Here is a 15,611-nt window from a genome sequence, read left to right on the forward strand (position 1 = left end):
ACGTCCCCTAGGACGTCCGATTAAGGTCCAATTTACGTCCGATTAAGGTCCAATTTACGTCCGATTAAGGTCCAATTTACGTCCCCTCGGACCTTAGATGGACGTTCGGTAGCGCGACATTTGGACCAAAATAGGACGTATAAAGGCGTTCCTCGGACGAAAACGGACGTCCTTAAAGTCCGTGAAGGACGTCCTATGGACGTCCTTGTGCTATTAGGGTTATATGAAACATAAATCAAAACAATATACAACTGATGTAACAGTTTTTAGATTGGTATATCAACAGCATTCTAAGCCAAGAATTTTTTAGTAGAACACTCTTTTTTATAAGCACTTTTAAACTACAAAACAAAATTACGATTTTCTCAATTTTTTTTAATAGATCACCCTATATTTTATTTTTTTTGAAATATTGTATTTATGATACTCTTTCATTTTTATATAGCATCTCCTATACCTAAACTTATTAGTTTCTGAGATATTTTTAGTTTTCTTCATTTGCTGGGAATACATTCTAAATATTATGTAATAATATACCAAATATTTTCATTCAATAAATAACTAACAAAAAATAATAAACCGTAACAAAATTTAATGAATGTACCAATTAATGTGATGTTAAGGATATAAGTCTAAAGTAAATGTTGAAAATGACCACTTTCAACGTCTATGCAATTTTGTAACCGATATTCAAATGACCGAGCCACATTTCTAACATTTTTGTAAGTCAATATTATTAAAAGCTTCTTTTATTCTATTTTTCATATCATCAAGCGTTGTTGGATGCTTCTGGTATACAAGGTTTTTTATATAGCCCCACTTGAAAAAAATCAATTTTGGAAGAACTGGAGCACCGTCGTATAAAAACCTCAACCGTCAAAAAATGTGGACCAATCACATAATCTCTAACAATATCACCTTAAACATTTATAGATCACCTAGTTTGAGTGTTAACAAAGTAGGGATTTCTTGATGCATATTAATGAAATTTAATATGAAAATTATATTATTAATAACTGCGGGTCACAATCTGCAATTAGGAATGTGTTACTAAAAACTTCTTGGCTTAGAATGCTGTTGATATAATAATCTAAAAACTATTAAATTAGTTGTATATTGTTTTGATTTATGTTTTGTGTGAGTTGTTTATTAAATAAAAATAAATCTTGTAATTTTATTATACACAAGATACCTATATTTTTTTATAGGAATTGTATGATTCTTGTATATTAGGGAAATATGATAATTCCTTAATATCGCATTTATTGATACATTCATTGCATATTGCTATGGTTTATATTTTGTGTTAGTTATTTATTGAATAAAAATAATTTTGTTTAATTATCATTCAATACCAACTTGAGTATTTCTACTAGAAAAATTGAATGTATTCCCGAAAGTTGAAGAAAACTAAAAATATCTCCGAAAGTAATAAGTTTAGATATAGGGAATGCTATATAAAAATGAAAGAGTATAATAAATACAATATTTTTGAAAAATAAAATATAGGGTGATCCATTTAAAAAAATAGAGAAAATCGTAATTTGGTTTTGTAGTTCACCCTGTATACAAACATTCGTCAATGATTTCAATTGGACTTAATTTAAAAACTACAGTATATTGTTTATCTTACTACATAAAACAAATTATTGTCTATGAATTACTTCTTTATATACAGGGTGTTAATCTCATAGGGATTTCGAAATAAAAATGGTCATAACTTGTTAAATATGAACAAGAATTATGAGGGGAACATAAATATGAAAAAATATATAAGGTGTCCATTTTAAAAAATTATATGTTTGATATACCACGCTGTTATTGATCACCCTGTAGAAATGGACATATTTTCCAAGCGTGGAGAATATCATTGCCTACATTTTTTCTAAATAACTTTTTTCGATATTCTATACCGTAATGGAATTATCGACCGATCCCGCACTAAAAACTCACCCTGTATATGTTTTTCACCACTCTCACATATTCAGAGCCGCCACTCATTTCTAATTGAATGTCCACCACAGTAGATAGGTTTCTGATCAATTTGTCACATGCCTTCTCAATATTGTTCTGAAGCTATTTTCTAGTGGCATCTTAATGCAATTTACTATTTTAATTGGGAATAAGCAACAAATTTTACTTTGAAAATAAGTTTATTTGATATTTTGGTTTCTGAAGTGAACTTGAAACGTCAAATAAACTTAATTTCAAAATAAAATTGTGGTTTATTCCCAACTAAAATGCTTCTCAAGATAAATAAATCTATGTGTAAGGCTTTCGCCTTCACTTATAATTTTTCCATTAGGTGTTGTTTCCACGTCTTATAATAAAAGTTGCTGTTGTGGACCTGCCTTGCATAAGTCCAAATTGATTTTTATCCACTTCTATTTCTAGAACCTTATACTAAATTCTATTACGTTACACCATAAACGTATGATAATAAAAGCATATTTTGGCATGCACAATTATCTGAACAAAATTAAGCAAATGTTTACTTGAAATAACTATTGCAAACCAAATAAAACACTAAATAGCTGTTTAAAATTTCTTTATTAAAAATCTGGAAGGAGGGGGCGCCCTTATTGGTGCAATGGCGAAAGTCAAACCCCTCTAAACCTCTCCTATACGCTCTGAGCTTCGCTGGTGTCGTTCCTAGCGGTTATTAATTCAACTTTTACCGGTAATTTTTGAATTTATTATTTAATTGTCATCGCTTAATATTTACAACGCAAAAAAGTAATTAAATTGTAATACATTTTTTTAAGATTTTGCTAATCATTTTGACGTTCTATTGATAAAATATGAATTTCTTACTTCGGATACTTTCACAATTATCGTGTAGATGGCGCTAAGATTAATTTATAATTACATATTACGGAACATTAAAAAAACTTAAATTCAGTATTTAAGACGTAAGTATATTTAAGGTAAAAATATATACCACAGCTTTGACCAACTAATATTTTTTATAATTAATGTTTTTAATTTTAATTTTAAATTAATCACTTTGACATTTATGTCAAATTTCCGGTAAACGTTTACAGACTTGCCACTACTGGCGCTCGCGAATTTGTAAATATCCCCTCTACGTACGAGCTCACAGCGTATAGGGCCCAGTACATCCAGATTTAAAAATACAACTCGCATATAAAAGTCATCAAATTATTTACATCATTATCAATACAATTTAAAATTCAGATCTAACCTAAGTAACATACATACAGTGTGTCCACGGATGGGGTACCCAAGATAAAAAACTTTTATTTTCAATTTTAGCAAAAAATGTCATTCTTGATAAAAATTTTTGCTTGTTCTAAAACCCCATAAAACGAAATAAAATTACAAGTTTTTCAAAACCTGCTTAAGTTTGTAGCCAATTTTGGGACCGTGCAAGTTCGGCAAAGCGACCCGTATTTCTTCGCTCTTTTATTATTCATTATTCGCACTTTTAATTATATTGGCCAATTATATTAGTCCTGGTTACTGGATAATTGTCAAGGCCATAGTCCAAAAAAACAATAAGAAGAAAAAAATAAGATTCAGGTTATGTTATGAAAACATCAACAATTGTATATATTAAATAAAATTAGTTATTAAAACGCAGTATTGCAAGCAAAATACAATTAATTAAATTTACCTTTATATAATAATTGCATATCATATCAATATTGTGGAGCAATATATAATTTTTCTGCTTCATTGACAGAAGGTATGAAATATACGTCAATTTGACAATTTCAATTGACAACATGAATTATTTAAGATAGTTGCAATATTTCTCCGCGACTCGCGCAGGGTCGTTTCTCGTTTCCCTTTCCAAGTACTTGCACACCGCGAATAAATTTTGGCACTAAGTTCGAAATCGTAACAATCTAGTGTTGCTAAGCTACAATGTAGCTTAGTAACTGTCAACTTCGGTAAATAATTTGTGAATTGTCATTTTTTTCGACAATGTTAAGCGTTCAACAAAGACTTCAATATAACGTGCAAAATAGAATATTGTAGTGAAAGAAGCGGGTAGTGGTATAAGTTTTTCACCAATGATTGCACAAAAGTCAAGCCTCATGTCATAATCACAATATTGTAAGGTGTGAATAAATTTTGGTTTAAAGGAATTAATGTTGTTTTGCTCGAATATTTTCTGTGACTTTTGTTACTCTTTGTGACTCTTTTCGTATACTTAACTTTGGATTTTCCCTTACTGACTACATAGCTAGGGCAGTAGCTGTGTCATCATCCTCATTATACGTTGTTTTCGATCTTTTTCTGTTTCCAACAGATCCCGTCTCATTGAATTTCTTTATCAATTTCTTCAATCCATTCCGTGTAACAAGTACATCTCGATATTTTTCATTGAAAATTTCAATCGCATGTCGGTACGAAACAGCTCCAATTCCATAACACATTACAATATCTATAAATTCTTTGTTGGATAGTTAACATTATCTCATCGAAAAAGAATGACAATTCGCAAATTATTTATCGGAGTTGACAGTTATTCAGCTACATTGTAGCTTAGCAACACTAGATTATTGTTAAGATTTCGAACTTAGTGCAAAAATTTATAGGGATTTACACAAAATTAAGCAGGTTTTGAAAAACTTGAATTTTATTTCGTTTTATGGGGTTTTAGAACAAGCAAAACTTTTTAAAAAAATAATGACATTTTTCGCTAAAATTGAAAATAAAAATGTTTTTCCTCTTGGGCACCCCATCTGTGGACACACTGTATTTATATAATCTCATAAGAAATTTCACTACATTTATTACTAATGAAGTAAAATTTATAATGTTAAATTAAGTAATGTTCTTGTAAATAAGTCTATAAAACTATAATAAAAATTAAATACAGGTACAACGCAAAAATGCATGTGAGCTACAAAAATTGTTAATAAAAAATGTTTAATCAGTTCTTTTTTTTTTAAGGAAAATACTCTTGAGTCTCCATTTTTCGCTTCTTCGTAATGTTCTTTCCCTTATTATTAACTTCTTCCAGAATTCCTTGAGTTTTTCTCATATATTCGGCAAAACCTTGGTCATCTAATCCGTTCAACACATTAATGAGGTATTCCTGTTGAAGACTTCGTTTGGTTTTTTCCTGGGTCACATTTGTCTGTTCTAGCTTCCCTCTGACAAATTCATTAATTTCCTCCTCATGCCTTGATTTGATAGTTGACATTTCTCCTAAACACCTTGCAGCATCATCTACAACAGAGTTAGTGCCCAAACGCTCCTCATACATTCTTACCAAGTGCACATGCTGACACAAGGTATTCCTCACCACATAGTCATCACAACTACACCAATAACGGTGAATACAAATCTTACACACTCTACAAAACAATGTCTTACACTCACTCTCACACACTTGTCTAAAATTTACATAACGTAATATATTCATACCTTTAAAGATTTTACCTCATAATAGCCATATGCAGTCTCCTTAACCAGTTCTTCTAGTTTGTCTTTCATCGATGCTGCCCGTTTGTGTGCTGTTATTGAAAGCCTGTCTTGATAATTATTTGCGCTTGGTCGTATTATATCCACTATCCTCGTCCACATTTTGGCTTCAACTAGCTCATCCATTGTATCCAATAGCTTTTCAATCCTCACTGCTGCATTCCTCTTTAAGTAATTCGTCTTTAGTAGATTGTTGAGTGATTCAATTGCCATGTTGGTATTAACCCCAGAATTTTTTCTGTAACAATAGGGCCACAGTTGTATTCTGTCTTCAGCCAAGTAACGCCTAGAAAAAAATATACTTAAGGGTGTCTTAAAATGTATGATTTCGTATAATTATTTACTTTTTCAGATAAGCGACAAATTTTATCTCATTTGCCTCTTCTAGTTTGGATACATATTTGTCGCATAGTTCTTTAAATTTATCTTCATCTGGTTCTCGCATAATCTGCCTGAGTTCATTTTTCATTTGCGCCTTCAAAGTTGGATCCTGTAATTTTTTCTTTCCTCTAATGTTCCAGTTCTTCACCACATGCCACGTACATAATAGTCTCCTTGGTTGTTGTCTCATTATCTTCTCCCATGCATTATAATATTTAGGATCATCATCACTCATGAAATATTCCGCATTAACTTCTGTCTGCATCTTATTCTTGAGGGCATCTAAAGGTTTTAAAAATAATCGTTAGTTAGCAGTCCTAAATTGCCACTACTTATACAGTGTGTCTGCGTAACTTGGAACCATATGGGAAACTTTTTTAATATCAATTTTACGAATAAAAGTAATTCTCTAGAAAGTGCTCTGCATAGTCTTAAACCTAAGACGCAATCATCAGATATAAAATTTTATCAACAGTATACGAGGTATGTCAAAAAATATGAATTTCGCTCAAGAGTAAAGTGCCTTTATATTTCATAATATCGAAAATTGTACTTGAGAAAAGTGGTTTGTAATTAAAAATTATGTTATAATCTGCATTTACACTCTTCTAATTGAAATTTTTTTAAATTTTCCTCAAATCACGGACAACCAACATCATTTTTATATATGATAGCTCCGTTATTATTAATTTTGCGAAAAAAAGTTATTCCTTATAAAAAGTTCTGCATTATTTAGCAACTAAGATACAATTATAACATATTAAATTTTGTCAATTTTATACGAGGTATGTCAAAAAATATAAATTTTGCTGAAGAGTAAAGTATCTTTATTTTTCACAATATTGAAATTTGTTATTATAAAAAGTTTTTTAGAATTAAAAACTATGTTTTAATATGCAATTACATCCTTCTAGTGGAAATATTGTGAACTATAAAGGTATTTTACTCTTGAGCGAAATTTATATTTTTTGACATACCTCGTATAAAATTGAAAAAAATTTATATCTTATGATTGCATCTTAGTTTTTGACTATTCAGACATTTTTATAAAGAATAACTTTTTGTCGCAAAATTAATAATATCGGAGTTATTTTAAATAAAAATTAATGTTGCGTATCCATAATTTGAGGAAAATTTACAAATTTTTTTTTTCAATTAGAAGAGTGTAAATGCATAGTATAACATAATTTTTAATTACAAACAACTTTTCTTAATAACACTTTTCGATATTGTAAAATTATAAAGAAACTACTCATGCATGAGCAAAATGCATATTTTTGAACATCCTCGTATATTATTGATAAAATTTGATATCTGATGGTTGCATCTTAGGTTTTAGACTATGCAGAGCACTTTATGAAGAATAACTTTTTTTTCGTAAAATTGATATTAAAAAATTTCCCATATGGTTCCAAGTTACGCAGACACACTGTATAATACATACCTAAAAAAACTTCTTGAATTTGTTGGTCCAATCTGTTTGATAGCAGGAACGCAACAGGAAATCCAGCATTTCTTTCGTCTTTCACCAGCATAATCGTCAAATCCAATCCTTTCTGATTTGTCCCATGTGTCCCATCTATACAAATTATCGGGAATTGTCGTAGTTTCTCTTCCATCACCGCATTCATAAATCCTACTGCAAAATCTTCTTTTCTCAATACATCATGCTCTTCTCCTAATAAAAATAAACCACCAAATTTTTAGTTCATTCAAAATTTATAAGCTTGTATCCCGCGTACAAAAAAAGTTGATTAATAGCAAGATGAAAATTTGTTAATATGGTTCATTCCACCAACATACGCCTGTTTTGGATTATCGCGACAACGAATATTTCAGTGTGCAACATAAGAAGTACGAAAGTAAATGGCTCTAATAATTATTCCATTAAACAGCAATGTAATTTGCAATTTATTTTCGTTCTTCATATTTTGCACAATAAAATATTCGTTGTCGAAATAATCCAACACAGGCGTATATTCGTGGAATAGGGTATAGCTTAACAGTGTCTAGTTGAACAAACCTTGATTTTAATTGTGGAACATGCCATCCTGACAATTTTATGATAGTGAAAACTAGCAGGATGTTTTTAAGTTTATTCAATAGCAAAATTTATACCGGGTGGTGAATTAGAAAAGGGGCCATAGGAAACTCAATGTTAAATTCTAAACTGTTGAATTCCTGCTTCCCTAATTATTTTACATCAAAAGTCATAAGAAACTATTTGTAGAGAATTGAAATATGTATTGAAAACAAATGTTAATACTGTTCTACGAACAATAATTATTCAAAATTTTGTAAAAATATAATACAATTTTCAGAGTAATACGCCAAAGTTAAGCCCCACACAGTGCAGTAATGTATACAGGGTGTCCCGGAAAATAGTGCGTTCCTTTAAGGTATGGAGAGAATACACAATTTGGAACAAAAAAGTCCTATACCATTTTTTTCTAAAGTTAACCGTTTCCAAAAAAAAGTTAACATTGTTTTCCATATACCTGTATTTTAATGTTTGGAAATTTTAATAAACTGGCAACATCGTATGCACTACGGAATAATAACATTTAAGAACTGCTTTAATTAATATTAGCTATTAATTAATATTAATATAATCTTGCTATTATAATCTTGCTATTAATTAATATTAGCTGGTTTGTGATTGTGATTAACAGTATTTAAAATAATCCAACCTAATAGTAGGTAATACTTATGTATTTACTATTTGTTTACTAAAATTATTTTCTTTTGAAATGTATTGAAATACCTATTGCATAATTTTAAACGAATTACACATCTTTTAACTGAACTAGTATTATGTATTTAGTAAGGTTTAAATGGGTTGAATGCTGAGTATTGCTGAGGGCTTTAACTGAATTACATAGTTTTAATAGTTTACAGTGGAACTTAAATACACCAGATAATGTCTCAGTAATTTGTTTACTTGTGAACTGAAATAACTAAGTTGTACTTACTTGAAAATAATTATTATACCGAATAGATGTTTCAAGTAACCTTTCACAAACACCATTCATAGGTAATAATATAATAGGTAATACACTCACTATTCGAAAACATTTTCGGCATTGACACTAAACAGGGACTTACATGGGACTGTCTATGCTTAAATTTGCGTACCGCACATAGTTGTCAGATTTAAATTTGCCTACCAAAATACATTTTAATTTTTTGGTCAAACGGTTGCATTTAGAAAAAAATGTTATGAGTTTTTTGTTCTACATGGTGCCTTCTACCTATACCTTTAAGGAACGCACTATTTTCCGGGACACCCTGTATAAGGTTGCATTTGGTGACAATGAAGTTATTATATTAAAAATTTGAACTGTCAATTTTTTTATTCATTTTATCATTTTATTGTTTAAAACACACTAAAGTTGATAAGATACCCTCAGTTAAGGAGAAAGTATTAATAATAAAGATATTTTCTTCAGTCAATAGTGTGCTCACTGTCAGTTAAATAGTAACTTGTGGCCTAATATGCCCACACACACCTACTGCAGTAAATACATTATATTTTTCAAAATTTTGGAATGTGTTTAAACCATAGAACAATTCTAACGTGCTATGTACTAAGAGTATAAGTCATAAATAAGATTTTTCGGGATTCTTCTATATTTTGAATTATATAATTAATAAGGTATTACCAAAGTAGAAAGTAAAATAGTTAATTACTAATTTATTAATCATATTTCGTCACCATTTTCATATTTAGTTGTAATAGTTATTTCATCAGTGGTTAAAAAGACTTTCCTCCTATACTGTGCCCAGGCTATCCGGTCAGGATCTGCGTATTTCAACTGATTGTTCAAGAGCCGAACCTTTATAGTTCGAGAGCTGGTAGATAATTTTGAGCAGGTATTTGAGGCTATCTGAAAATTTTTCAGGTGACTCTTGCATAATTGCCTAATACAAGCCTAATAGCCGCTTTACACCAACAATAAATTGATGAAGAAATTGACCAACTTCTTCAAGGTCAAATTTGACCTTGTATGTACAAAATACAATTTTATAACCAATTTTGCCGTGAATAAAAAGAAAATGAAGAAATTTGACGAAATAAAACATATCCTTTGTTCTATTTCGTCAAATTCCTTCATTTTCTTTTGATTCTAGTCAAAATCACGGAACACTTTAGGTGATCTGTGAGTAAAAATGAATGTCAAATTGTGTTTTGTACCACAAACCATACATTTTGTACGCGTCAAACTTGGGCTTGAATAAATTCGTCAATTTCTTGATCAATTTATTGTTGGTATAAAGCGGGTATAAAATATCCTTGTTTATTGATGTGCCGCCGGTTGATTGATTACAGTTGGTCGGTTAGCCCACTCTATTATTCTAGATCACTCGATTCTAGACCCACTACTTTGCGCCGTGTAATTTTGGTTGCCTACATGTAACTGCAGTAAATATCGATTTTTATTATCACTAAATAGTCTTTTCTGCGTTTTTTTCTAAAAACAATTTTAACGGTCACATATGAGGTTTGTTCCATCACGACTGAAAACCGTCCATCTAACGATCACCGTCCTGCGCAGTACCATGGAACGTTAATTATGTAGTACCGTGATCGTTACATGACGGTTCTCAGTCGTGTTGGAACAAACCTATGATCATTCACACATGATATAATTAGCATATAGGGCTTTTCATTCACAGTCATTTGTTTCGAGCTTCTGTCATGTGTCACATAATTTTAATATATCTACGTCATACGTTATTGCTATATACAAATGATACAAACCAAAGACGTATGGCGTAGATATATTAATATTATGTGACACATGACAGAAGCTCGAAACAAATGACAATCGATGAAAAGCCCTATATGAATGCGCTTCGCAATTAAAATCTAGAGTTTAAACAACTAATTAAATTTCGTCAGCCCTAGCTTTTCACCGGCCTTCAAGTGACATCAATTGATTTTGAATTTTGAGTCTATACTTTCCCAAATTTAATAAAATTTGTGATTTTTTATATTATCTAATCGTTGTTTTATTTAAATCAAGCATAGCAACAGATCAATCTTTATATAGTATTTTTACTACAAAAGCGATATTACGTAGGTCAAAATTTTTGACGTAAGAGAACTGTCAAAACATTAGAATGTGACTTTTCATTATTGTCATGTTTATTACAAACATCACATTCTAATGTTTTGACAGTTCTCTTACGTCAAAAATTTTGACCTACGTAATATCGCTTTTGTAGTAAAAATACTATAGTAGTAACTTTTCAGTTTCATTAAGTACATCTAAAAAGGTACTACCTACAAAATTTAATTTATTCATGCCTTAAGGCTGTATGACACTATACATTTTCTTGTATCATTTCTAATATCGTTTCTGATATGTCAAAAAAATGCATAGTGTCATACACAGATACAAGAAACGATATTAGAAACGATACAAGAATTTGAGTCAGACACAGATTCTTGTACAAGAACTGCGCCAATTTCTGCGCAAAGAGCAAAAACGTAAAACCTGCTGGTAAAACATCTAAAATGTCATAATTACTTACTCATGATGGCGGCTGAAATGAAAATGGGATCATGTATTGATGAGTTTATTTGTGTTTTTGTAGGTATTATTTATAAATCTTATATTGATACTTAATATACCGTTTGGTATGGACTACTGTTCTACTAATAACCATATATTTAGCTCCTAGTAAAGTTCAAACTATAAATTTAGGTTTCATGGTGCATAATTTTTTACAAATAGGTACAATAGCTCCTAATTTGGATCAAATTGAAGATAATTCTAATGCAAATATTTTAGCGCAAATTCAAAACAAAATAAAAACACAAATAATCAACCTCAAACAGTCAACGTAAAATTCTGGTTAACATTAAAATGTTAATTAAAAGTTTATAAATTTAAAAAAAATCCTTAAAATCAGCTGTAGATGCAGTACTACCATAACGTGACACGGGGTGACAAACAAAATATCGACCAATCACGTGCCGAATTTCATACAATTTTCGATACAAGAACTTGCATAGTGTCATACAGGGCACAAATGTACCTACAAGAAATGATACAAGAAAATGTATACAAGAAACGATATTAGAAATGATACAAGAAAATGCATAGTGTCATACAGCCTTTACAATCAGAGACACCGCTAACAGTTTGATCGCCCGCGTGCAATTCCAATTATGCCGCCCCCTCTTCAACTATAACTATATGGACTGGGCTTTCAGAAAGACCCTTAGTTTTCGTACATACATACATATTATGCTTTTTGCTGTGGGCTTTAAAGAGCCGCTTAAATTGACATGAAATTTGGTACACACATAGCTAACAATGCTAACATGTCAAAGAAAAAAGGGATATAGTGCCGATGTTGCTTTTGCCCTGGAGGTGGGTTTTCAGCCCTTCTCGGAGGTGAAAAAACATCAGTTCAAAATAAGTCCGCAATTGGGTAAACTGATTAATTCTAAAGCAACTTTTGTTCTAAGTAAATGCTTTTCGAGTTATTTGCGAGTGAATGTTCATTTTTTAACAAGAAAAACATGTTCTTCGACGGATTTACACAAATAACTCAAAAATTAATTATTTTTTCGAAAAAATATTCATACCAAAAATATAGCTTAGAAAAATGTGAAAAAAAAATGGTGTATATACTGAGTCTGTAGACCCAGTAGAAGCAGAGTTTAACGCTCTGAGCTTCGCTGGTGTCACTCCTAGCGGTTACTAATTCAACTTTTACCGGTAATTTTTAAATTTATTATTTAATTGTTATCGCTTAATATTTACAACGCAAAAAAGTAATTAAATTGTAATCGATTTTTTAAAGTTTTTTCTAATCATTTTGACGTTCTATTGATAAAATATCAATTTCTTACTTCGGATACTTTGACAATAATCGTGTAGATGGCGCTAAGATTATAATAGATTATTTATAATTAGATATTACGGAACATTAAAAAAACTTAAATTCAGTATTTAAAACGTAAGTATTGTTATATTTTTATTTGATATAAAAATTAAAATTTGATAATTATAAACAAAATTCACTTTAATATAAAATATTTTTAATTTTCTCAACCTCGGGCATATAAATTTAGAACAACCTGTATACAACAAATTGTTATATTTAATTTTAAGAAGTGATTAGAATAAGCGTACGAAACTCGGAACAATGTGCTTAGATAAACAAAGTGAATGACGCGTACCATTATCGTTCTTCTCGGAAGGTCGATCATTAGCCTATGCTAAATAAAACTCAGTGAAATAGATGATAGTTCATTATCGTTTTTCGCGGAAGGTTTCGATCATTAGCCTATGCTAAATAAGACTCATTTGAAAGAGAGAATAGGTCATTAAAATTTGTAAATAGTTAGAAAGTATTTTAGAATGGGAATTAAATATTTTCTTTTGAAATCCATTAAGCATATTTAGAAAGATTAAAAATTGGTTTTGAGGAATATTACGAATGAGAGTTGGTGGTGGAAGATTGATTTGTGAATCTGGAAGGGATATTTAGAAAGTAGGCGAATGGATGACAAAGTGAGAGCAGAATGTTTTGAGCTGTCGAGAAGTGAAGTCGAGTAGTAGACGGTAGTGTACGGAGAGTGAGAAAGCCGGTATAGTTCCGTGAGTGTGGAGTATCTATCGTGGAACGAGAAGTAGGCCAGGTCGAGAGTAAAAGAACCTCCTTGAGCCAAGAGTGTCCCGGTAGCTGATAGCAGTTTCGAAAAAGGTAGAACACAGCATCACGACAAAAGCAGGAACGAGAGCTATTCGAGCTAGTTTTTCAAAGGAGAACATTACTGGAAGCCAGGACGAGGTTTGATCGCAGCCAAGGATAGCAGGAAACGGGTCTTGTGTGAGGACATTTTCAGTTCACCAGGAAAAGGTCAGTCTCATTTGTTTGGACATGAATGTATGGGTTTTTCGTATTAAATTCCACATAAAAAATTGAATAACATAATCAATAATATCAGAAAAGCTTCATCAAACTTAAATAGAGTTGTTCCTAATAACTCCTAATAGTTAAATGTTAATAAAAACTTTCAATTGAAAACCAAAAGGAAATAAGATTCCCATTTGTAAATGTTATGTTTAAGAATAATAAGAAATATAGTCTGTTCGCTAAACTCAGACGCAACTTTCTAGATATTTTAGTCGGTAATTTTGCCAATTTTAGTAAAATTGGCAAAAAATAATTACTAAATAGTTAATAATCACTAAATAGTTAGTAATTTTGCCAATTTTTGCAAAATTGGCAAAAAACAAAAAAAAAAATCAACTAAAATATCTAGCCAGTTGCGTCTGAGTTTAGCGAACCGACTATAGCAAATATTAAGCATTGATTGCCTTTTAAAAAAAATAAAAAATATTTTGATTATAATTGTAACCCATATGTGTATTTTTTTTACTCTTTTCTTTTCTATCCCGATTAGGAACCATTAAGAAATATTTGAAGCCACGAAAGTAAGTAATTAATTTATAATTCGCCCTGAGATTGAAAACATATTGATATGTGATCTGGTTAATTAATTAGATTAGTATTAATACATTGATTAAATTAAGTGACATATAAGAATATTATCTCATATCAATAATCAAGATCACATCAACTGTCGTCCAACGTGGAAAGCATTGTAAAGTATTTCTAGTGGCAAATTTGAAGGATAGAAAGATTAAAGCCGGTATTTGAAAATTTATATGCCTGTGGTAAAAAGTGAGATACTTACATTTGATAACATAAAATTTTAGATCTCTTTAGGTACAAGTTTTACATAACTGATTTAATATTTTATTTTTACGATATTTACATTTGATATATTTATTGACAATTTATAATATTTGGGTGAGAAAAAGTCGTCTTGGTAACATACTAGTAAAATTTCATATTTGGCGGGGACAGTACTTCTTGAAAACAAATGTCTGTGACAAGAAGCCAAAGCAAGGACAACAAAAAACAAAAAGAACATTCAGACCAAGAAGATATTTTAGACACGACAATCATGGCATCAGAACAGCAAGAATTATCAGGAATAGATAAACTATTACAACTTATGCAACTCCAGTCACAAAAAATGGATGAAGCAAAACGAACAATGGATAAAAATCAGGAAGAAACATCAAAAGAAATGGATAAAGTGGATCAAAAAATGGATGAAACACAACAAAAAATGGATGAAACACAACAAAAAATGGATGAAACACAACAAAAATTGGATCAAAAAATGGATGAGACACAACAAAAAATGAAACAAGCAATAGAAGAGAACAACAAGAAAATGGAGGAACGCATAGAAAAGTATGAAGTGAAAATTAAAGATCACATGCAACAACAAGAGACAGAGATTAAAGAAATCAAAAGCAAAATAAAGGAGATAACGAATTGCCAGAAAAAAGAAATGGAAAGTTTGGAAAATAAGTTGGAAAATGCTATTCAAGTAGACAGAGAAGAAGTGGAAAAAAGAATCACAGAAATAGAAAAACAAGTCACCGAAAACCGGACGCAACAAAATGTCGGAGAAAGAAGAGAAATGGTTATACATAGCACAGATGACGTGAAGATAAGGTTTGGCGGGGATGTAAGAAGATTACACCCAGTGCCGTTCATAAATAGCCTGAAAAAGAAAATACAGCACATCGGAAATTTCGAAACAGCAAAAGAAACTATCAGAAACCATCTCAAAAATGAAGCAAGCCTATGGTTCGATTGCAAAGAAGAAGAATTTGACAGTTGGCAACAATTTGAACAAAAATTTTTGAATTATTTCTGGGGAAAAG

At 30.7% G+C, this 15,611-nt stretch overlaps 1 protein-coding gene across 17 annotated transcripts in view; it reads left to right on the plus strand.

Moving 5' to 3' along the window:
- The window catches only part of LOC126892106 (zinc finger protein 208-like), a 168,163-nt gene that overhangs the window by 39,206 nt on the left and 113,346 nt on the right, over positions 1-15,611 (plus strand). The window lies entirely within an intron of this gene.

Source organism: Diabrotica virgifera, chromosome 9 (assembly GCF_917563875.1).
Source record: "Diabrotica virgifera virgifera chromosome 9, PGI_DIABVI_V3a".
Lineage (NCBI taxonomy): Eukaryota > Metazoa > Arthropoda > Insecta > Coleoptera > Chrysomelidae > Diabrotica > Diabrotica virgifera.